General features: G+C 37.8%; 2 protein-coding genes across 5 annotated transcripts in view; both read right to left on the minus strand.

Annotated features, from left to right (window-relative positions):
* The window catches only part of LOC105482223 (sodium/potassium transporting ATPase interacting 3), a 656,509-nt gene that overhangs the window by 572,778 nt on the left and 59,526 nt on the right, over nt 1-24,205 (minus strand). The window lies entirely within an intron of this gene.
* The window catches only part of LOC139355597 (gametogenetin-like), a 197,591-nt gene that overhangs the window by 37,766 nt on the left and 135,620 nt on the right, over nt 1-24,205 (minus strand). The window contains exons 7-8 of the mRNA XM_071067432.1: nt 18,716-18,816; nt 16,587-16,704 (exon numbers count right to left, since the gene is read on the minus strand). The gene's annotated coding sequence lies outside the window, so the exon portion shown is untranslated. The remainder of the gene's footprint in view (nt 1-16,586; nt 16,705-18,715; nt 18,817-24,205) is intronic.

Below are 24,205 nucleotides of genomic sequence, written 5' to 3' on the forward strand. Positions count from 1 at the left end.
ATGATAATCAAAAATATTTAACAAGTGGTGTGGCAGTTGTCCCAAATATTCAGAATGTATCCTGGTAGAATATACCACACTCCAGACATGTGCCCTGACTGAACACCAGCCCTGGAGAAAGCAACAAAATAGAACTGATAGTCCTTAAAGAGATGTTAAACTCTATGCAAAATCTCCAAACTGCTTTCCACAATGGCTGAAAAAATTTACATTCCCACCAGCAGTGTGTAAGTGCTCCCTTTTCTCTACAGCCTGGCTAGCATCTGTCGGTTTTGACTTTTTAATGAGAGTCATTTTGACTGGTGTGAGATGGTACCTCACTGTGGTTTTAATTTGTATTTCTCTGATGATTACTGATGATGAGCATCTTTTATATGTTTGGTGGCCACTTGTATGTCTTCTTTTGAGAAGTTTCCGTTCATGTTTTTTCCCTATCTTTTCATGAGGTTTTTATGTTGTTGTCGTTGTTGTTTGATGGTGTATTTTTTTTTCTGTTTGTTTCTTTGTTTGTTTGTTTGTTTGTTTTTTGAGCTGGAGTTTCGCTCTGTTGCCCAGGCTGCAGGGAGTGGCATGATCTTGGATCACGGCAAGCTTCGTTTCCCAGGTTCAAGCTATTCTCCTGCCTCAGCCTCCCGAGTAGCTGGGACTACAGGCACCGACCACCAAGCCCGGCTAATTTTTGTATTTTTAGAAGAGACAGGGTTTCACCATGTTGGCCAGGCTGGTCTCAAACTCCTGACCTCAAGTGTTCCACCTACCTCTGCCTCACAAAGTGCTGGGATTACAGGTGTGAGTCACCACACCCAGCCAAGGTTATTAGTTTTTTGCTTGTTGATTTAAGTTCCTTATAGATTCTGGATAGTAGACCTTTGTTGGATACATAGTTTGGGAATATTTTCTCTCATCCTGTAGATTGTCTGTTTAAAGATTTTCTTCTGGAATTGTTATAGTTTGAGGTCTTACATTTAAATCTTTGATCCTTTTTGAGTTAATTTTTGTATATAGTGAAAGGCAGGGGTCCATCTTCAATCTTCTGCATGTAACTAACCAGTTATTCTAGCACCACTTATTGAATAAGAAGAGTTTTCTCCACTGTTTTTTTCGTTTCGTTTTGTTTTTTGTTTGTTTTGTTTGTCAGCCTTATTGAAGATCAGATGGTTGTAAACTTGTAGCTTTATTTCTGCATTTTCTATTCTGTTTCTCTAGTTCATGTGTCTCTTTTTGTACCTGTACAACGCTATTTTGATTACTATATCTTTATAGTACAGTTGAAATTTGGGTAGTGTGATGCCTTTGGCCTTGTTCCTTATGCTTAGTATTGCTTTAACTATTTGTACTCTTTTTTGGTTCCACATGAATTCTAGAATAGTTTTTATTTTTTTCCTTCTTGTTCTGTAAAGAATGACTTTGGTGGTTTTGTAGTAATAGCATTGAATCTGTAAATAGTTTTGGGCAATATGGCCATTTTAACTATATTAATTCTTTTAATCCATAAGCATGGAATGTTCTTCCATTTGTTTATGTCGTCTCTGATTTCATTCACCAGTGTTTTGTACTTCTCCTTGTAGAAATATTTCACCCCTTTGATTAGCTGTATTCCTAGGTATTTCATTTTCTTTGTTGCTATTGTAGAGGTGGGAATTGTGTTCTTTATTTGACTCTTAGCCTGGACATTATTGGTGTATAGAAATGCTACTGATTATTGTACACTGTTTTGTAACCTGAATCCTTAGTAAAATTGTTTATCAGTTCTACTAGTCTTTTGACATCCTCTCAAGGGTTTTCTAGATAAAGAATCATATCATCAGGGAAGAGAGATAGTTTGACATCTTCTTTTCCTATTTTGTTGCCTTTAATTTCTTTCTCTTGACTGGTTGCTCTGAGTAGGACTTCCAGTACTATGTTGAATAAGAGTGGTGAGAGTGGGAATCTTTTTCTTGTCCCAAGTTCTCAGGAGGATTTAATAGTTCTAACTTTTGCCCATTCAATATGATGTTGGTTGTAGGTTTGTGATAGGTGGCTCTTACCATTTTGGGCGTGTTCCTTTAATGCCTAGTTTGTTGAGGCTTTTTATCATGAAGCGATGTTGGATTTTATCAAAAGCTGTTTCTCCATCTGTTGAAAGGATCTCATAGTTTTTGCTTTTAATTCTGTTTATATTGTGAATTACATTTATTGATTTCTGTATGTTAAACCAGTCTTGCATCCCAGGAATAAAGCCTAATTGATCATGGTGTGTTAAATTTTTTGATATGCTGCGGGATTTGGTTTGCTAGTATTTTGTTGAAGATTTTTATACCTATGTTTATCAGGGATATTGGCCTTAAGTTTTTGTTGTTATTGCTGTTATTGTGTTTCTGACATATTTTGGTGTTAAGCTGATGCCAGCTTCATAGAAAGACTTAGGGAGGACCCCCTCTGCCTCCATTTTTTGGAATATTTTCGTAAGATTGGCACTAGCTCTTCTTTGCATGTCTGGAAGAATTCAACTGTGAATTCATCTCATCCAGTGCTTTTTTTGGTTGGTAGGTTCACTGCTTTTTTTTTTGTTATTTTGTTTTTTTGTGACTCGATTTCAGAGCTTGATATTGGTCTATTCATGGTTTTAATCTCTTCCTTATCCGGTCTTGGGACGTTATGTGTTTTCAGGAATTCATCCATTTTCTCTAGATCTTCTAATTTATGTGCATAGAGTTGTTCATAGTATACTCTGAGGATCTTTTATATTTCTGTGGGATCAATTATAATGTCATTCTTATCATTTCTGATTGTGCTTATTTGGATCTTCTCTTTTCTTTCTTTGTTAATCTAACTAGTGGTCTCTCAATCTTTTCTTGTTTGTTTTTTTCCAAAGTACCAAGTACCAATTCTTGGTTTCACTGATCTTTTGTATCGATTCTTACATCTCATTTTCATTCAGTTCTATAATTTCAGAGCTACTATTCAACCCAGCAATCCCATTACTGGGTATATATGCAAAGGAAAATAGATCTTTATACCAAAAATACACATATACTTACATATCCATTGCCTTGTTATTCACAATAGCAAATACATGGAATCAACCTGAGTGCCCATCAGTGGTAGATGGGATAAAGAAAATGTTACATATACACACCATGGAACACTACACAGCCACACAAAAAAAAATAAAATAAAATCATGTCCTTTGCAGCAGCATGGATGGTACTGGAGGCCATTATCCTAACCAGGGTCAGAAATTAATGCAGGGACAGAAAGCCAAATATCACACATTCTCACTCATAAGTGGGACCCAAACATTGAACACATGTGGACATGAACATGGAAACAATAGACAATGCAGACTACAGAGCGGGAAGGGAGGGAGGAGGACATGGGTCCCAAAATTACCTATTGGGTACTATGCTCACTACCTGAGTGCAATATACCCATGTAACAAACCTGAATATGTGCTTCCTGTATCTTAAAAATAGTTGAAAAAAAATAAAAACTCACCAAACATTTTTAAAAGTTGCTAAATATTGGAGGATAACCTTATTATTTTAAAAATTATATATGTATAATTTTTTAATATTTAATAAAAAGTGAGCCAGGACTATAAGGTAGTGAACAACAACAACAAAAAATGCTAAACTATATGAGCACAATATAAAATCTTCTGAATTTTTACTTAGTGTTAAATAAATAATTTCAAACTTAGTAAAGAAAAGTATTTTAAAAAACTCTGAAGTTGGATATTTTTCTTCTTAGTCTTAGCAAACAACAAAAACAAACAAAAAGCCTAAAGATAAAATAAAATTTTAAATAAAATCTAAATTTATGTAATCCTATAATGAAATATTAATGAATATTAACATCTTGGGGAATAGAAAAACTTTCTAAGTATAATGATAATAAAAATGTGATCATAGGTCTGTAAAATTCCAATAAATAAAAAGTAGTATAATAATAATACTTAAAAATGAGTACAACAGATAATATAGGCCGGGCCCAGTGGCTCATGCCTATTATCCCAGCACTTTGGGAGGCTGAGGCAGGAGGACCACCAGAGGTCAGGAGTTCGAGACCAGCCTGACCAACATGGTGAAACCCTGTCTCTATTAAAAATACAAAATTTGCTGGGTGTGGTAGTATGTGCCTGTAATCCCAGCTACTCGGGAGGCTGAGGCAGGAGAACTGCTTGAACCTGGAAAGTGGAGGTCACAGTGAACTGAGATCGCTCCACTGCACTCTAGCCTGGGCAACAAGAGCGAAACTTCAACTCAAAAAAAAAAAAAAAAAAAAAAAGAACAAGTTAATATAAATGTTAAACAGAAAGCCCTTTACAAAAAATATTTTTAAAAAGACTTTTGTGACAAAAATAGCACAGAGCACTAATGTGTAATTGATATAAAAAAATTACATAAATGCATGAAAAAATGTCAATTTCACCAGTGATTAAATATATTGCAAATGTAAGATTCTCTGTATGGCAGAGAGTAATAATTCTTCAAAACCATTTTTCTATTTTTTCACCAATATTTAGTTCCTAGTTTTCAGCTGGATCTTGACAAACTCAAAACAAACACTACATCTCCCAGTTTCTCTAACAATTAGATTTGTCTAGGTGACTAATTTGTGACTAATGAATGTGAACAGAAGTTTTTTAAACAAAGTTAGAAATTTTTCATAAAGAAAACTGCATTGTTCCCTTAAATAGGAAATTCTACTTCCCTTCACTTTTTCACTTTCCTCCATAATGCTGTTTGGACACAGTAAAGGCAGTGGTATACTAACTTAGACCAAGTGGGTGACAGCAAAAAGTTTACAGCCATAGAGATCTTTCAAAAACATGGTGGAAAAAGCTACTGCCAGACATGAATCACCTCTACTCCTTCTAAACCACTAAGTGAGAAAAAATAAACATCTATAATGTTTACACCACAGTTTTTAAAGATCTCTGCTAAAGGCAATTGAACTTGAGTGCTCAATAAGAAACATGTTTATTTTTAACCTTTTATACTATTAATAATTTTAAATTTATTACATTTAATATTAGTGATAGTGAGATGGGTACAGTCATACTCTACATGCGAGAGTAAAATCACCAGTTCAGTTTTGTGGGCTGCACACTGCACAACTCCAGCGGCTGTATATATTCACATATATATATACAGAAATACAACTGTTGGCCCTAGATGGATATATAAATTTGCACAGCCTTTAAAAATATATTTTGAAAGTGTTGATCAAGATTCTGAGAGATTATGATTCCACTTAAATTCTACTGTAATAAGTAGCATGATGAATAAGTAGAGCTATATTCAAAATTTTGTGTTCAAAGTTTATTACATAAAAGGAAAATGGGAAACAATAATATCTAAAATATGTGGTGAAAGTAAATAAAACAGATGGGTAAATATATAGACTATAATACAGTGAAATCCTATGTCACTCTGTAACATACATGTATTTACAGACAGGGTTTCACTCTGTTACTCAGCCTAGAGTGCAGTGGTGCGAGCATAACTCATTGCAGCCTCCAACTCCTGGCCTCAAGTGATCCTCTTGTCTCAGCCTCCTAGTAGCTACACATGCCGCCACATAGACCAAATATGTGTGTATTGTAGAGACGTGGTCTCTTTGTGTTGTCTAGGCTGGTCTCTAACTACTGTCCTCAAACCATTCTCCCACGTCAGCATCCTAAACCACTGGGATTACAGGCATAAGCTTAAACATTATATTTTTGAAAACTATCTAGTCAGGCTGGGCATGGTGGCTCACGTCTGTAATCCCAGCACTTTGGGAGGCTGAGGCGGCTGGATCATGAGGTCAAGAGGTCGAGACCATCCTGGCCCACATGGTGAAACCCCGTCTCTATTAAAAATACAAAAATTAGCTGGGTGTGGTGATGCATGCCTGTAGCCCCAGCTACTCGGCAGACTGAGGCAGGAGAATCATTTGAACCCGGGAGGCGGAGGTTGCAGTGAGCCAAGATCACGCCCCTGCACTCCAGCCTGGTGACAGAGCGAGACTCTGTCTCAAAAAACAAATAAATAAATAAAAGCAAACTATCTAGTCTTGTCAGATAATAAATTCAATGCAATGTTAATGTTTTAAAACTCTCTATATACCATAATCCTAAAAGATAGAAAAAAACCATACAAGTATATATATATACACACACACATACACATATATATACATATACACACATAAAATATTGGAAAAATCTATTAAAATATTAATACGTTTATCTCTGAATGGTTGATTTATGAGTTTTTACTTTGTTAATGCCTACTGTTATTTTCTTTTTATTCCAGTAAGCATGTGATATTTGGAAAGTCAATTAAAATGAATACCTAAACGTCCAGTAAAAGAATCCTAAATAGAAAAATTATTGCAAATGTTTATGTTCAAATGTCTATATTGTTACAAAAATTCTAATTAGGCCAGTGATGACAGTATCAGCATTGTGGCTAATTTGATAATGATAAAGGAAAATATCTTGTTTACAACTGAAATAAATTTAAACATGGCTTGAAACTTATTCTAAATGGATATTGTTCATGAAAGAGTTTCTAGAAAGTTACATATGGAACAACAGAATTGTCTATTTTAATTTATTTGCCATGATCACATAAGAATTTGAGAAAAATTCAAACTCCCCTTTTCAGATGCACAGTTAGAGACACGAACACCTAATAGAGGAATATTATTAAGTATTTAGTGTGCATAAAGACTTCATATAAATCAACAGATTCATTAAAATATATTTTGAGGCTAAAATAAAATGACATAAAGGTATCTCAATGTATATAAATATGATGTTTTGAAATATAACATTTTAACATTATTATTATAGGTCTTTCTTAGGGCCAGTGATAAAGCAAATTTTATAGCCCAGAAAGCAACAGTTTCCAAATATAAATGTATATTTATTAAAAACAAAAGTGACTAAAGTATCTTACTTTTATTTTTATGAGGAAGAAAAGACTCATAAAATACTTATACCCTCGGTGATGTATTTTATTTTCTTATGTTTGAAAAACAAATCTTGGGCATGATCTAACTTTTACATATTTCTTAAATTTATGTAAGCTCTCTCTTAAGAGCTCACATACATAGTTCGTATTTTACAGCAGACAAATTCAGGTGAGGTGAGGACTTCTCCATTTTAAGACATTGAAAGCATAAGCAATGAAATTATATACATGAGTTAAATATTTAGTAGTTACCCATATCAGTTCAAGAAGCATTTATTGAATACCTTGTACGTACTCAGCCCCATGTTAGGCACTGAAGATAGATACTAAGTATAAGGAGTGACTTCTCTTTGGAAAAACTTTGGAACAGTATTTCATTAAACATTATGGTAACTAAGATAAATTATCCTTGGTTTTACTGTAGTGAGCCATATTGATCAAAGAACTTATATTCTTATTGGAGAAAGGAGACTCATAAATTTCAAATAATTGGATACTGGTTTAAAAATGATTTACAGCCGAGTAATAACTTGTATGGTATAAATTATTAATAGTTTGTTAATTAAAAGAAAAGAGAAATCAGTGAGCTTCTAAAATGAGAATGGCTCATCAAGAAAACTTGAATGTCAAGGCAGAGCAAGGTGGCCAAATAGAAACATCCACTGATGATCGTCTCCACCAGAACAACAAATTGGACAACTATTCACACACAAAAGCACCTTCGTAAGAATCAATAAGCAGGTGAGCAATTACAGTACCTGGTTTTAGCTTCACATCACTGAAAGAGGCACTGAAGAGGGTAGGAAAGGCAACCACACCGCCCCCACACCACCACCACCCAGCAGCAGCGCTGTGGCATGGAGAATCTATGTGCCTAGGGCACGGAGACAGCAGTGATTGTGGGATTCTGAATTGGAACTCAGTGCTTCTCTGTCACAGTGGATAGTAACACCAGGCAGAACTCAGCCAGCACCTGCAGAAGGAGCAATTATGCTAGCCCCAGCCAGAGGAAAATTGTTAATCCAAGTGGTTAGAACCTGAATTCTTGCAGCTCCACCACCACAGGCTAATAAAGTACTCTGTGGTCCTATATAACTTTGAAAAGTGGCTTAAGCCACAAAGGCTGCAATTCCTGGTCAAGTCTTGGTACTGTGCTGGGCTCAGAGCCAGTAAACTTGGTGGGGATATGACCCAGTGAGATGCCAGCAGGGGTGGCCAAAGGAGTGCTTGTGCCACCCTTAGCCCAATGCCAGAAAACTCAACTTGCAGCTCCAGGAGAGGCTCTTTCCCTCTGCTTGAGGAGAAGAGACAGAAAAGTAAAGAGGACTTTGTATTCCTACTTGGGTATTAGCTCAGCCACAGTACGACATGGTACCAGGCAGAGTACTGAGGCCCCTATTCCAGGCCCTGGCTTCCAGGTGACATTTCCAAACATACACTGGGGTGGGAGGAAACAAACCCTCTTCCTTGAAAGGAAGGACTCAGTCGCAGCAGGATTCATCACGTGCTGACTAAAGCGTCCTTGGTCCCTGAATAATCAGCAGTGATACCCAGGCAGTGCTCACCATGGGCCATAGGTGAGACTCAGAGATGTGCTTGCTTTAGGTGTGACCTAACACATTCTCAGCTGTGGTGGCCATAGGGAGAAACTATTTCTGATTGAGAAAAGGAAAGGGAAAATTAAAAGGGTATTTTGTCTTACAGCATAGGTAAGAGCTCAGGCACAGTAGGGTACAGCGCTGTATTAGTCCATACTCACACTGCTATAAGGACATGCCTGAGATTGGGTAATATATAAAGAAAAGAGGTTTAATTGACTCATAGTTCTGCAGGGCTGGGGAGGCCTCATGAAACTTAAAATCATGGCGAAGGGGGAGGCAAACATGTCCTTCTTTCTTTCTTTTCATGTTGGCAGGAAGGAGAAGAATGAGAGCCAAGCCAACCCATAAGCCCCTGGTAAAACCACCAGAACTTAAGAAAACTTACTCATTATCATGAGAATAGCATGGGGGAAACCACTCCAATGATTCACATACCTCCTACCGGCTCCGTCCAACGTCCAACGACATGTTGGGATTATGGGATCTACAATTCAAGACGAGATTTGGGTGGAGACAGAGCCAAACCATATCATTCCTCCCCGGCCCCTCCCAAATCTCATGTCCTCGCATTTCAAAACACAATTATGCCCTTCCAACAGTCCTCTAAACTTTTATTCCAGCATTAACTCAAAAGTCAAAGTCCAAAGTCTCACTGGAGACAAGGCAATTTCCTTGTGCATTTGAGCCTAGAAAATCAAAAGCAAGTTAGTTACTTCCTAGATACAATGAGGGTACAGGCATTGGGTAATACACCTATTCCAAATGTGAAAAATTGGCCAAAACAAAGGGGCTACAGGCCCCATGTGAGTCCGAAGCTCAACAGGACAGTCATTAAACCTTAAAGTTACAAACTTATCTCCTTTGACTTCATGTCTCACATCCAGGGCATGCTATTGCAAGAAGTGGGCTCCCATGGCCTTGAGCAGCTCTGCCCCTGTGGCTTTACAGGGTACAGTCCACCTCCTAGCTGCTTTCATGGGCTGGCATTGAGTGTCTGTTGCTTTTCCAGGTACATGGTGCAAGTTGTCAGTGGATCTACCATTCTGGGGTCTGGAAGACAGTGGCCTTCTTCTCACAGCTCCACCAGGCAGTGTCCCAGTGAGGACTTTGTGTGGGGGCTCTGACCCCACATTTCCTTTCCACACTTTCCTAGCACAGGTTCTCCATGAGGGCCTCACCCCTGCAGCAGACTACTGCCTGACATCCAGGCATTTCCATACATTCTCTGAAATCTAGGCAGAGGTTCCCAAACCTCAATTCTTATCTTCTGTGCACCCTCAGGGCCAATACTGCATGGTAGCTGCCAAGGCTTGGGGCTTGCACCCTCTGAAATAATGGCCTGAGCTGTAACTTGGCCTCTTTTAGCTTTGGCTGGAGTGGCTGGGATGAAGGGCACCAAGTCCTGAGGTTAAACATAGCAGGGGAGCCCTGGATCTGGCCCATTTTTTTCCTTTTAGGCCTCTATGCCTGTGATGAAAGGGGCTGCCATGAAGGTCTCTGATATGCCCTGGAAACATTTTCCCCATTGTCTTGGGGATCAACATTTGGCTTCTTGTTACTTATGCAAATTTGTGTAGCTGGCTCGTATTTCTCCCCAGAAAATGAGTTTTTCTTTTCTATTGCATTGTCAGGCTGCAAAATTTCCAAATTTTAATGTTGTACTTTCTCTTAAATGCTTTGCTACTTAGAAATTTCTTCCACCAGATATCTTAAATCATCTCTCTCAAGTTCAAAGTTGCACAAATCTTTAGGGCAGGGGCAAAATGCTGCTAGTCTCTTTGAAGAGCAAGAGGGACTTTTACTCCAGTTCCCAACAAGTTTCTCATCTCCATCTGAGACCACCTCAGCCTGGTCTTCATTTTCCATATCACTATCAGCGTTTTGGTCAAAGCCCTTCCACAAGTCTCTAGGAAGGTCCAAAGTTTCCCACATCTTCCTGTCTTCTGAGCCCTCCAAGTCTCTAGGAAGTTTCCAACCTTCCCACATTGTCCTGTCTTCTTCTGAGCTCTCCAAACTGTTCCAACCTCTGCCTGTTACCCATTTCCAAAGTTGCTTCCACATTTTTGGTTATCTTTACAGCAACGCCCCATTCTTTGTGGTACCAATTTACTGTATTAGTCCATTCCCACGCTGCTATAAGGACATACTCAAGATTGGGTAATTTAAAAAGGAAAGAGGTTAAATTCACTCACAGTTCTGTGGGGCTGGGGAAGCCTCAGGAAACTTATAATCATGGCAAAAGGGGAAGCAAGCAAGTCCTTCTTCACAGGGCGGCAGGATGGAGAGGAATGTGAGCCAAGTGCAAAGGGAAAAGCCTCTTATAAAACCATCAGATCTTGTGAGAACCTACTCACTATCATGAGAATGGCATGGAGGAAACCACTCTGATGATTCAATTACTTCCCACCAGGTCCCTCCCACAACATGTGGGGATTATGGAAAGTACAATTCAGAATGAGATTTGGGTGGGGACACAGCCAAACCATATCAAGCACCAAGTGGGCTCTTGAGGTTCCCAATTCCAGGTCTTGGCTCTTAGACAGTATTTCTTGACTTGCTCTGAGTCAAAGAAGAGTCCACTGCGCTGAAAAGAGAGTTCTAGGCCTGGAAGCATTCACCGCAGGCTGACTGAAAAGCCCGTGGGCCTTGAATAAACGTTGGTGGTAATCAGACATTACTCACCACAGGCTTGGGTGGTGGTAACCAGTGGGAGCAACACCTCCGCATGTGGAAAGTGAAGGGAAAAGTGGGAAAGATTTTTTCTTGTTGCCTTGGTGTCAGCTGAACCACAATAAAAAAGAGCACCAGGTTGATACCTAAGGTTTGTGACTCCAGGGACTGGCTGCCAGATAGCATCTCTGGACCTACCTGTGATCAGGGGACACTTGAAGCCCTGAAGGTTGAGATAAAAGCCTGGATTGTTTCACCACCAGCTGATTCTAGAACTCTAGAAACTTGAGTTAACAAAGGCAATAGCCAGGCAGTGGTTACTGTGGACCTTGGGTGAGACCCAGTGTTGTGCTGTCTTTGGGCCTAACTCGGTGCAGTCCCCATGATGGTGTCACCCCTTTCCCAGCCCTAGAAGCTCAGTTCAGAGAGAAAGACTCTTGTTTATTTGGGAGTAAGTAAGGGGAAGGAACAAGAGTCTCTGCCTGATAATCCAGAGAATTCTTCCAGATCTTATCCAAGACCACAAAGGCAGTACTTCTAGGAGTCATCAAGATCCTTAGAGTTACTGGGCGTGGGGTTCCCCCTAAGGCAGATACGGCTGCAGTAACCTAAAACTTAGATAAAAACTGGGCGTGGGGTCCCCCTAAGGCAGATATGGTTGCAGTAACCAAAAACTTAGATAACAACACCCAAGTCGCTTTGGATACCTGGAAAGCCTTCCCAAAAAGAATGGGCACAGACTGCAAATACTACCATAAATGCCTAATTCTTCAATGCCTCGATAGTGATAAACATCCACAAGCATCAGGACAATCCAGTAAAACATGCATTCACCAAATGAACTAAATAAGGCACCAGTGAAACATTACGGAGAGATATGTGAACTTACAGACAGAAAATTCAAAAGAGTTGTTTTGAGGAAACGTGACAAAATTCATAATGACACAGAAGGAATTCCAAATCCTATGAGATAAATTTTAAAAAGATTGAAATAATTTAAAATTATCAAACAGAAACTCTGGAGTTAAAAAAGGCAATTGACTCACCGCAGGGTACATAAGAGTTTTGTAACAGCATTGATCAAGCAGAAGAATTAGTGAATTTGAAGAGAGGCTATGTGAAAATACACAGCCAGAGAAGACAAAAGAAAGAATACATGAGAATAACACATGCATGCAAGATCTGGGAAACAGCCTGCCTCAGAAGGAAAAATCTAAGAGTTCTTGGCCTTAAAGAGGATGGAGATGGAGAGAGAGAGAGAGAGAGAGAGAGAGAAGGGTAGAAAGTTTAATCAAAAGAATACTACCAGAATTTCCCAAACCTAAAGGAGGATATCAATATTCAAGTACAAGAAGGTTATAGAACACGAAGCACATTTGTCCTAAGTAAGTCTATCTGAAGACATTTAATAATGAAACTGCCAAAGGCCAGGGATAAAGAAAGGATTCTAAAAGTGACAGGAGAAATAAAACAAATAATATTCAATGGAGCTCCAATACATGTGGCAGCGGACTTCTCAGTGGAACGCTTACAGGACAGGAGACAGTGTCAAAAGAAAAAAAAAAAAACTGTTAACTATTATTGTAGAATAGTAAATCCAGTGAAAATATCCTTCAAAGATGAAGGAGAGAGGAAGACTTTTCATAGACAAACAAAAGCTAGGGATTTCATGAACACAAACCTGTCCTACAAAAAATGCTAGGACACTCCCCTTGTCAATGCTTCCTCTGCACCCCTATGGTTCATACTTCCAGTCAATCTCAAAAAAACATCCAGTTTCTAGAAGATGTAGCGTTTGACCGGGCGCCGTGGCTCATGCCTGTAATGCCAGAAATCTAGGAGGCCAAGGCGGGTGGATCACTTGAGGTCAGGAGTTCGAGACCAGCCTGGCCAACATAGAGAAACCCCGTCTCTATTAAAAATACAAAAATTAGCTGGGCGTGGTGGTGTGGACCTGTAATCCCAGCTACTGGGTGGGGGCTGAGGCAGGGGAATCACTTGAACCCGGGGGGGACAGAGGTTGCTGTGAGCCAAGATCACACCACTGCACTCCAGTCTGGGTGACAGAGTGAGACTCTGTCTCAAAAAACAAACAAACAAACAAACAAAAAACACAGAAAAGAAAAAAGAAAAGAAAATATAGCATCTACCACACAGGAACTTGCGCAACTGACCAGCCTGAATTGTGATCTCTTATTTTCCCTTCACTACTGAATAAACAAAACAAAACAAAACAAAGTTCCTCCTCTCATATAAGCTAAACTCTCTACTTCTGCTGGAAGTCTTAGCCCCTCTATGTTCAGGAGCCTTGTCTTATATACTGTCTCTCTCTCTCCTGTGTCATCCACACTGTCTCCCCTACATTAGACCATTGTCTCAGCTTTTAACTCTGTGAAAAAGCTTGTACATCTCTGAGATAATTCATGTTTCCTCCTTACTTCAAGCATGTTAGCTGATGTTTCCATAATGACTCTCTCCATTTCCTCAATGCTCTTGCATCCTGGAACTTACTAAAAGCTGGCTTTTCTATGTCCTGCATTTAGGCAGATACTTACTGAGAGCTGACTATGCACCAGGCACCATTCTAAGGTGCAGTTAATGAGATTCACACATTCTAGTCATCAGGAATTGTACCAAAAGCTCCTTTGAGAGATCACATAGTCATTTATACTTTCAAGGTTTACCACACTCTCCATTCTCTCTTCTTTTATATAATTGTTGCTTGTTTAAGCAAATCTCATCACTGAATATGTATTTCTCTCTCTCTCTTTCTTTTATTTTTATTTTTTTTTGAGACAGAGGCTGGCTCTTACACCCGGGCTGGAGAGCAGTGGCATGATCTCGGCTCACTGCAACCTCTACCTACCAGGTTCAAGCAATTCTCCTGCCTCAGCCTCCTAAGTAGCTGGGATTACAGGCACCCACCAACACTCTCTGCTGATTTTTGTATTTTTAGTAGAGACAGGGTTTCGCCATGTTGGCCAGGCTGGTCTTGAACTCCTGACCTCAAGCAATCCACCCGCCGTGGCCTCCCAAAGTGCTGAGATTACAAGCATTAGCTGCCACGCCCGGCCCTGAACATGTATTTCATGCCTTAAGTTTATCTTCTGGAAAAAAAAAAAAAAAAAGGTAAATATCTCCAGATAATAGAAACAAAAAAAGTTGAGTAGTTTTATACCATATAAATGTTGACAATATTTTTTTTGTTTGTTTTTTGAGACGGAGTCTTGCTCTGTCATCCAGGCTGGAGTGCAGTGGTGTGATCTCGGCTTACTGTAACCTCTGCCTTCTGGGTTCAAGTGATTCTCCTGCCTCAGCCTCCAGAGTAGCTGGGATTATAGGCGTGTGCCACCACATCTGGCTACTTTTTTGTATTTTTAGTAGAGACACAGTTTCACCATGCTAGCCAGGATGGTCTCGGTCTCCTGACCTCACGATCTGCCTGCCTCAGCCTCCCAAAGTGCTGGGATTACAGGCATGAGCCACTGCTCCTGGCCTATAATTTCTTATATTAAACATCACAACCCACTCTAATTTTCAAGAAGATATATTAGAAATTTCTGAGTAAACAAAATAAAGACAATCACAACTAAAACAGGACAGTAACAGTTAACTCTGCTAATAGTGAACACGCTACAGTTTATTGCTGCAAGGCACCATGTCCAAATACTAAGTGAATAATCTCCCTATTGAGCCTTGTAAAGTGTTTGTTTTGTCACCATTCTCACTTGGAAATTTTTAACTTACTACCATGTACTTTGAGTCATGTCATACCATTGATACTAGAGATTCAACAGCTTACATGAAATCTGCCTATGCAACGGAAGTCCTTGCAGAACTGCCAAAGCTCTAGCTTTTAATGTTACTTGCTTATTTTGTGGTTTAGATTTGCTTTTATTTTTATTTCATTTATTTTTACAAAAGTTTATTCTTAAATGTGCAGCAGTCTCCAAGATGACACTTCATTCTAACTATAGGTGGCAAAGGATGTTACAGCAGGAAATTCAGATGTTTAAATAGGGTTGGAATCCAGGGTCGCCATGGCCTCAGGCACAAGAAACAGCTTACTTTTTACCAGATTTCTTAATTCCACCTGAGATCAGGGGGCCCTTCCCTGCAGCCTCTGCTTTTCGCTCCTTGAGTTTCTTCTGCTCCTCTTTCTCCTTATGCTCGAAAATGTTATCTCCTCATCCATCTCCTCAGCCTGCTTCTTGGGTTGTTTTGGGGGCTTCTTCCCAGCTTCGTGGCCAGACATGATGCCTGCGCCCCTCTCCCACCAGGTTTACCCTTATGTTAAGTTAATTTCCATGTTGGTATGGAAAATGATGTATAAGGATGGAATTCCATCTCAGTTTGTCTCCACCTGCACAAACATAGATGGCAGCATAATCTTGACATCCAACTCCGCAACTATTAAAGTTTCCCTGATTTTTATAAGTTCTGTGCTTCCCACATCCAAGCTGCTTCCGCTCCCTTTGTTCTCCTCCTGCTTGCCTTTCTTCCTTCCTTTGCCACAGTAGCACAAGACAGCTGATCCGCAGGATTCTGGCAGATGCCCTAGCGCCGACTCCAGGGCAATGATGTGAATGTAAACTAGCATCTGTAGGCGCTCGTTACAAACTGTAGGTAATTGAGAGTTAGTCTTATATAAAATTTATCATCTATTTTCCTAAGACTGAGGAGCAGGGGGTGTGATCTAGTGGATAGAGAACTAATTGGGAGTCAAGAGACTCAGATTCCATTCTGAGCTCCATTATAGTTGTGGTTTCTGAATCTGAGCAATTAGAGGCAACCTCTATTTCAACTGTCCTCCCTATAAATTGTATATACTACTTATCACTACAACTCTCTGCAGAATTTGAAAGATCTAAGTGAGTTATTACCTGTAGAGTGGCTTGTGCTCCTGAGGAAAACAAAGTACATACTTCAAGATAGAATTCCTTTCATTTAAACAAAATAAACAACTCTCATATTATCACATCTTTGTTCCACCACCACCAACAACAAAAAAAGGTGAATTTTGAAGCTTTGGTTTGTTGTGTTTTTTTTTTTTTTTAAGGAAAAAGATAATCAAAGGCACAAATGAGATGATAAAGTTTATTTTCTACTCTAATTAAATATCAGGATGGTAGCAAGGATCAGTGGTCCTTTGAGCACTGAGGCCAGTGGCATTCCTATTAAACCTTAAAGCCTTAAAGATCTGTGATGACACCACTGATAACAGACACACCACTTCTGTACTGGGAGAGTTTTAAGATGATTCCTCTAGAACACCCCAAAGAACACCCCAAATATCCAAATAACTTAAATAATATTTTGTTGACATCTGTTGTGCACAATAAATTGTTAAAAACTGTATGTATCTCACTGCCTGCTCAAGGGCTTTTGTCCTTTCTCCCTCTGATGATCAACTGAGGTCAAGGAAGTTCAGGCATCACAATCACTTGGTATAACAAATACCAAAGTAAGTCGTTATAACCTGGTACCTGGAAAATAAAGCCATAGTAAGAAGTTTCTCTGAAGAGATAGGTAGGAGACATTTTCCTAATAGTGATTAACACAAGAAAAGTTACAGGGGAAAAATAATGAAGAAAGTGTCATAGGAGTAAAGTGTAAATTTTGTAACTTGGTTTGGCAGAATAGACAGGGTAAGTAGGGCTAAAATTATCAGTTTATTAATTAGTAGAAAGTTAACACACACATCAAATTTATTCTACTATAAATTAAGAGCCACAATTGTTTAAGCAAGTAAGTGAAATAAAAATACTATGATAAACACATTGTTATCTTAAGCTATGAAGTATCCAGGAAATACCCTGTCCTTTTAATACAAGGAATATCTGAGAATTAATTCTGTAAATTAATTTATATTACAGTATAAGCTGCCTTTGTAGGAAAAGCCTAAGCTTTTCATTGTATAATTGTCTTGAAGAGCACTGATACACTGAGAATAGACTTAGGCACCGGGTTGTGGCCTAGCCATATAAGAACGGGGCTTTTGAGGGGACTTTTCTAAACTGTGATGCCTAAGATTCTAAAAGGGAAATAATCACACAAGGGAAGCTTCTATAACGGAAACAATCGCCTTTGTGCATAAGGGTCTTCTGAGGATAAAAATAAAGTAGCTCTAAGAGAGTGTGTGTGTGCATGTGTGTGTGTGTGAGAGATAATTAACACTAGCCATTACACTAAAGGATTATTAAGGTTTTCCCTGTAAGTACTGATGTCTGTATAGTGTGCTATTAAAATCACATGGTAGTACATTTTTAAAATCCTCCTTTTCCTTCAAAATAAATTGCCACATTTCTATAATTCTGGTAGCTCATAAAGTAATAAATCTGGAGACGTAAGACTCGCTATATGGGTGATTTAAATACACATTTTAGAATTTTTTTTTAACATGAAAATTCATCAGTGTCTTTGAAAGAATAATTAACATGTAAAAATAGGTATGCAACTACTTTTTTAATTTAATAAACAGAACCTCTATTGATCAATTGCTCAGGTATTTCTATCTGCTAATATGTATATCTAATTGAGCTGTATATCTACTTACCACTTCAGAGAAGCTTCTTAAGGTATCTATCGAATTAAGATATATGTGTAATTAAGATATGTATCTAATGAACATAGATATCAGGATATATATGTATATGTGTGGATATGTGGATGTGTGTAGAACTTTGGATAAATATCTTTATTAAAACTGAAAACAATGTTCCAGAATTTACATAAGCATCTACAAAAACCCTCTGATATTTAGATATTTAGATATAAATAAATTCTCTTGCTTCAATAATTTTAAATCTGTACAATGGGACCATTCTCAATGTGTCTGTTTCATATACTTTTTTTCATGAATTCTTAAAAATATTACCAAATACACAGCGCCTCTGCCTGGGCTCTGCCCCGTCTGGGAAGTGAGGAGCCCCTCTGCCAGGCCGCCCAACTGTCTGGGAAGTGAGGAACGCCTCTGCCCTGCTCCGGCACGGCCTGGGTGGTGACGAACGCCTCTGCTGGGCTGCCCAACCGTCTGGGAAGTGAGGAGCTCCTCTGCCTGGCCACCCAACTGTCTGGGAAGTGAGGAGTGCCACTGCTGGGCTGCCCAGCCGTCTGGGAAGTGAGGAGTGCCACTGCCCAGCCGCTGCACCCTCTGGAAAGTGAGGAGCCTCTGCCAGGCCGCCATCCCATCTGGGAAGTGAGGCGCATCTCTGCCTGGCGGCCGCACTGCCTAAGCAGTGACGAGTGCCTCGGCTCAGCCGCCCGGCCCCACCGTCTGGGAAGTGAGGAGTGCCACTGCTTGACCGCCTCTCTGTCTGGGAAGTGAGGAGCGCCTTTGCCTGGCCGCTGTGCAACCCTCCAAGTGCGAAGTGGTAGCCTTGTGTGTGATCTTTATGCCCTCCCCAGGTTTGCATTTTTGACATTAAAGTTTACTTTTAAATTAAAAAAAAAAAAAAAATTACCAAATACAGCAAGAAAAAAAAAATAGTAACTCACCAAGAACAAATGTAATTTTTCCCATGTGTGCACAGCTGGTTTAACATCCAAAGGTTAATAAATGTAGTATTATCTAAATGTAACATATCTAAACATATTACCTAAATGTAACAAAGAGAAAAACTGTAAGATTATCTTAGTAAAGGAAGAAAAACCATTTAACAAGATTCAGCACCATTCATGATTTTTTAAAAATGCAATGAGAAATGGAGGAAAACGTCTTTAACCCGATAAAGGGTATCTATGAAAAATGTAAAACTAACTTCATATTTAATGATGAAAAACAGAATGTTTTCTCCTGAAATTGGGAAAAAGGCAAAGAATGTCCACTCTCACCGCTGCAAGTATAGCAAGACAAAAAAAAAAAAAAAAAAAAAAATACATGAAAGGCACATGTTAGAATGGAAGTAACAATAGTGCATTTATTTGCATATAACATGGTGTATGTAGAAAATCTTAAAGAACCTAATATAAAGCTTCCTAAAGCTAATGAGTTTAACAAATTCTCAAGATATAAAACTAACATGCAAAAATCAACTTTTTATACACTGGAAATAAACAACCTGACAATAAAATCAAATGTTAATTAACTACACCACGTACCATAAAAAGAAAAACACTTAGAAATAAATTCAACAAAAAGATGTGCAATGCCTGTGAGCTGAAAACTCTAAAGCTTTGCTTTAAAAAGTTAAAGAAGGCTTATCTAAATGGAGATATATACTTTTTTATTAATTTGAAAATTCACCATTTTTAAGAGGTCAGTTCTTCTAGAATTGACTATAAGTTGAATATATTCAGAATCAAAATCCTAGCAGTGTCTATATAAGAATTTGACAAGCCAATGTTAATATTTGTACGGAAAGGCAAATAATCTAGAATAGTTTACTTTTTTTTAATAAAAAACAAAATCAGATGAATCAAATTAGCTGGTATTTAAGATTTACAATAAAAGCACTCTAAGGAGTATGATATTGGCATAAAGATTGACATATAGATCAATTAAAAGGAATTTTGAGTCCAGAAATATACCCACAATTATTATGTTGTAGATGGGTTTTCAACAAAGATACCAAGGAAATTCAATGAAATGAAGATTGTGTTTTCAATAAATGGATTCTGAATAAATGAATATCTCTGTAGAAAAAAACGCTGACCCTTTCCTCATACTATACACAAAAAGTACACAAACCTGATTATCAACTTAAATATAAGAGCTAAAACTATAAAGCTTTTAGAAGAAAATCTGGGAGAAATCTTTATGAATTTCCTCAATACCAACCATGGAATATTACATTACAAATGAAAACACTTTAGTTCTTTAAGAAAAATCGTGGGTATTCAATACTCTGGTATCTCTTCATAAACTAACAATGTTTCATTTACATTTTCCACTATCTATGACCAGGGAAATTACTGATATTTAAAGTAGATTCCTGCACTGTGTTAATCTTTCTTAACCTTTCACTTCAACTTTCATGCCAATAAACCAACACTGCTGCACATTGTCAACATGAAGATTTGTGCTGCTGTTACAGTCCAGGAGACTGAGAATGCTGAATATAAAATTAATTTTCCTTATCTCTAAGTCATATAGTTTATTTGTAGTATTTTTGAAGAGGGTGGTTAAAATATTTTAAAAATTCTAATCTGCAGTTTTAAAAGATGACGAGACCATATGAATTATAATGATAAAAATGGAAAGACAGTTACCAAAAATATTTGCTTCTCTGTTCATCTTGACAAATAGATGCAACACTTTGACAGCTAATCAACACAGGTTTTCTTTTTTTTCATACTATATCTATCCTGTTCCAGAATGACCTATTAATTTTAATTGCTTTGCTAGGCTCCCATTTAATGGTTCAATGAATATAATACCTTTATGCTTTTCTTTGCATAATGAAGTGGCCAGGTAAGCGAGATAACTTTTTGAAGTTAATACAGCCAAAATATAAATATAGCCAAAATAAAATACAAAATAAAAAAATATATAAAATACAGCAAAAAATTTCAATATTTCAACTTCCCATTACTACTAGTAATAAAACTTACCTAAATTATGTTCATAAACTTACAAATTGGCAATAAAAGTGAGCTTCACTCCACTACAGAAATCTCCTTCAAATCATGCACATTTTTGAAAGTTTATAGTTAGCAAAATGCTCTTTATGATGATATAATAAATGTATTTCTCTTTGTTACATGTTTATGTGGTTTTAAATTATTGTGAAGCCAAGTGATTGCCAATAAACTTAACTTCTACTCAGAGTAAAATGACCAGTAATAACAATTTCAAAAGCATGGAGTTTTCCTACACATTTTTTTCATAGTCTTATTCTATTAAAATGTTGAGATATTTGGCAGCTCTGATATTTTATCAATTTTTTTCTTCTACTAACTACTTTTTAGGGCTTTAATTAGAACTTTCTTATGTTGTCTAGTGAATGTTTTATTGTTGTTGTTGTTGTTGTCATTGAGAGAGGGTCAGAGATTAACACACCAAAGATAAATTATTCCAGTTGAGACAGAATGAGCCGAGTACCAATATTATTTAGTGAAACATGACAAGATGTGTGTGACATTTTTGATACTATGTATATTTCCTAAATGAGTCTAATATTTTTCACAAACACACACGTGCACGCGCACACACACACATTCATCTTCATAATGCATTAAACAATGAGAGATTTCAAAAACTTAGATAACGTTTCTTATTATCCATTGTGATCTGCAAATTGTATTTCAAAAACTGCTATTTGCCCTTACTTACATCATTTCCTTTATTTTCATAAAATCTATTTTAAAATAATATTACATATGTTTTTCATTTCTTATCCAGAGAATCTCATAACTTTCCTGTTTTATTCCATTTCTATGTATCTTTTCTCTTCTTCCTTCATTGTGCCCGTATTACTTGTCCCTATTTAAATGCTGCCTTTTTATCTAGTTCTCATCTTTTATCTATTTTTCTATCTCGCAATATAATATTAAATGCTCATCTTTCTTATTTAATGTTGTCTTATGACTTTGACCTTATTTCACAGCTGGAATTGGATCTTTGTTTTCCTCAGCTAAATTAGTACCATTTCATTTATATGTCTTCTAAGGGACTGTTTCAAATAAAAGCAGTCCTTTGACCACTAAGGCTACAAGGGAGACTTGGTTGTAGAAAACAATTCAGGAAAATTCCTAGGATACCAAAAGATAAAGTACATATAGTTTTGGGTTTTACATTTAAATATTTAATCAATCTTAAGTTATTTTTTGTATATGGTATAAGGAAGAAGTCTAGTTTCAATTTCTGGAAGACAACATTCTGGACATAGGAATGTGAAAAGATTTCATGAGGAAGACACAAGCAATTGCAACAAAAATAAAAATTGACAAATGGGATATACTTAAACTAAAGAGCTTCTGCACAGCAAAGAGAACTATCAACAGAGTAAACAGACAAGCTACAGAATGGGATAAAAATTATGCAAACTATGCATCTGACAAAGTTCTAATATCCAGCATCTGTAAGAAACAACAAATTTACAAGAAGAAAAGCAAACAGCCCTGTTGAAAAGTGGGTAAATGGACGTGAACAGATGCTTTTCAAAAGAAAACATACATGCAGACAACAATCATATGAAAAAAAGCTCAACATCACCGATCATTAGAGAAATGCAAATCCAAACCACAATGAGATACCATCTCACACCAGTCAGAATAGCTATTATTTAAAAGTCACAAAACAATAGATGCTGATGCGGTTGTGGAGGAAAAGGAATGCTTTTACTCTGTGAGAGTGTAAATTAGTTCAACCATTGTAGAACACAGTGTAGTGATGCCTCAAAGACCTAGAGGCAGAAACACCATTCAACCCAGCAATCCCATTAGTGGGTATTATCCAAAGGAATATAACTCATTCCATTATGAAGACACATGCATGTTTATATTCATTGCAGCACTATTCACAATAGCCAAACATGAAATCAAGTTAAATGCCCTTCAGTGATATACTGGATAAAGAAAATGTTGTACATATGCACCATGGGATACTATGCAGCCCTATAAAAAGAACAAGCTCATGTCCTTTGCAGGAACATGGATGGAGCTGACAGACATTATCCTTAGCAAATTAATGCAGGAACAAAAAGCCAAAGAACACATATTCTCACTTGTAAGTGGGAGCTAAATGATGAGAAGAAATGGACACATAGAGTGGAACAACACCCACTGGGGCCTATTGGAGGGTGGGGAGTGGGATAAAGGAAAGTATCAGGAAGAATAACTAATGGGTACTAGACCTAAAACCTGGGTGACAAAATAATTGTACAAAAAACCCCGTGACACAAGTTTACCTATATCGCAAATTGCCAATATAACAGCGATACCAGCACATGTACCCCTGAAATTAAAACAAAAGCTAAATTTTAAAAAAAGAAAGAAAAAGGTACATATATCTACACAGGTGACCTGTTCTCAAGACTGCCTGTCCCCAAAGAGGCAATAAAGGCAAAGTATGCTGTCCGTTCAGTTCAGTTTGGACTGAATGCCCATTATTCTCAAACACAAAGAGCAAAAAACATCAACAACAACAAAAACTAGATAAAACAACATTAATTATCTAAGATAAGGCACTACTGCTACTGAGCCCTAAATGACACCCAGGATGTCTGGACACTTAATTGCATTCTCTACCAAACTGTATCAGGAAGTCACATAATAAACAGTTACTCTGCATTTTTTGGAGTGCAGAAACACTGAATCATCCACCCTTCATGCCCACCTGTATGTACTCCTATACACAGGTAGGCAACATAGATCCACAAACTTACTCAGTTTTCCCTTTCTGCAAATATATTTATTGTTAGATGTCAGAAAGAGCAATGGGATAATTATTCAGTGATATTAAACCTTTTCTGTACGCTAAAAAGCAGGGAGCCCAGAGAAGAATTCCCTCAGTTTGATGTGACAGCGGCTGCCCTGAGATGGTCAGACACAGAGACCTTTCTCTCTTTCCATTTCCTACCTTGGCCTTAATATAAAAGTCATGTCTTCCAACACCTCCTTTGCTCTTCCAATCCTTTCCATTTCAAAACAGTGATAAGACTAGGTTTTAAATGTTCTCATCACAAATAAATGATAGATATTTGAGGTGATGAATACACTAATTAACCTGATTTGATCATTCTACCATGTATACATATATTGAAACACCAAATTTTACCCCATAGATACACAAAAATATTATTTATCTAATAAAAATAAAATTAGATAAAGTATATGTTATGACATTGCAGCTCTTATTTTCCTGTAGATGAAGTTATGTTCAGGCTGGCTTTCTAGTTTCCATGCAGCAGCTCTCCCTTCCCTCTCCAGGACCTCCATGCAGACAGGCTGGCTGCCCTTCAGTTTCTCTACCCGCAGAAAAGCAGGTGAGCTCAAGATGGGCGGCTCCCTGGAGGCCTTGCTCTGGTCTTCTTTACATTTTTACCA

The sequence above is a fragment of the Macaca nemestrina genome, chromosome 8 (assembly GCF_043159975.1).
Source record: "Macaca nemestrina isolate mMacNem1 chromosome 8, mMacNem.hap1, whole genome shotgun sequence".
NCBI lineage: Eukaryota > Metazoa > Chordata > Mammalia > Primates > Cercopithecidae > Macaca > Macaca nemestrina.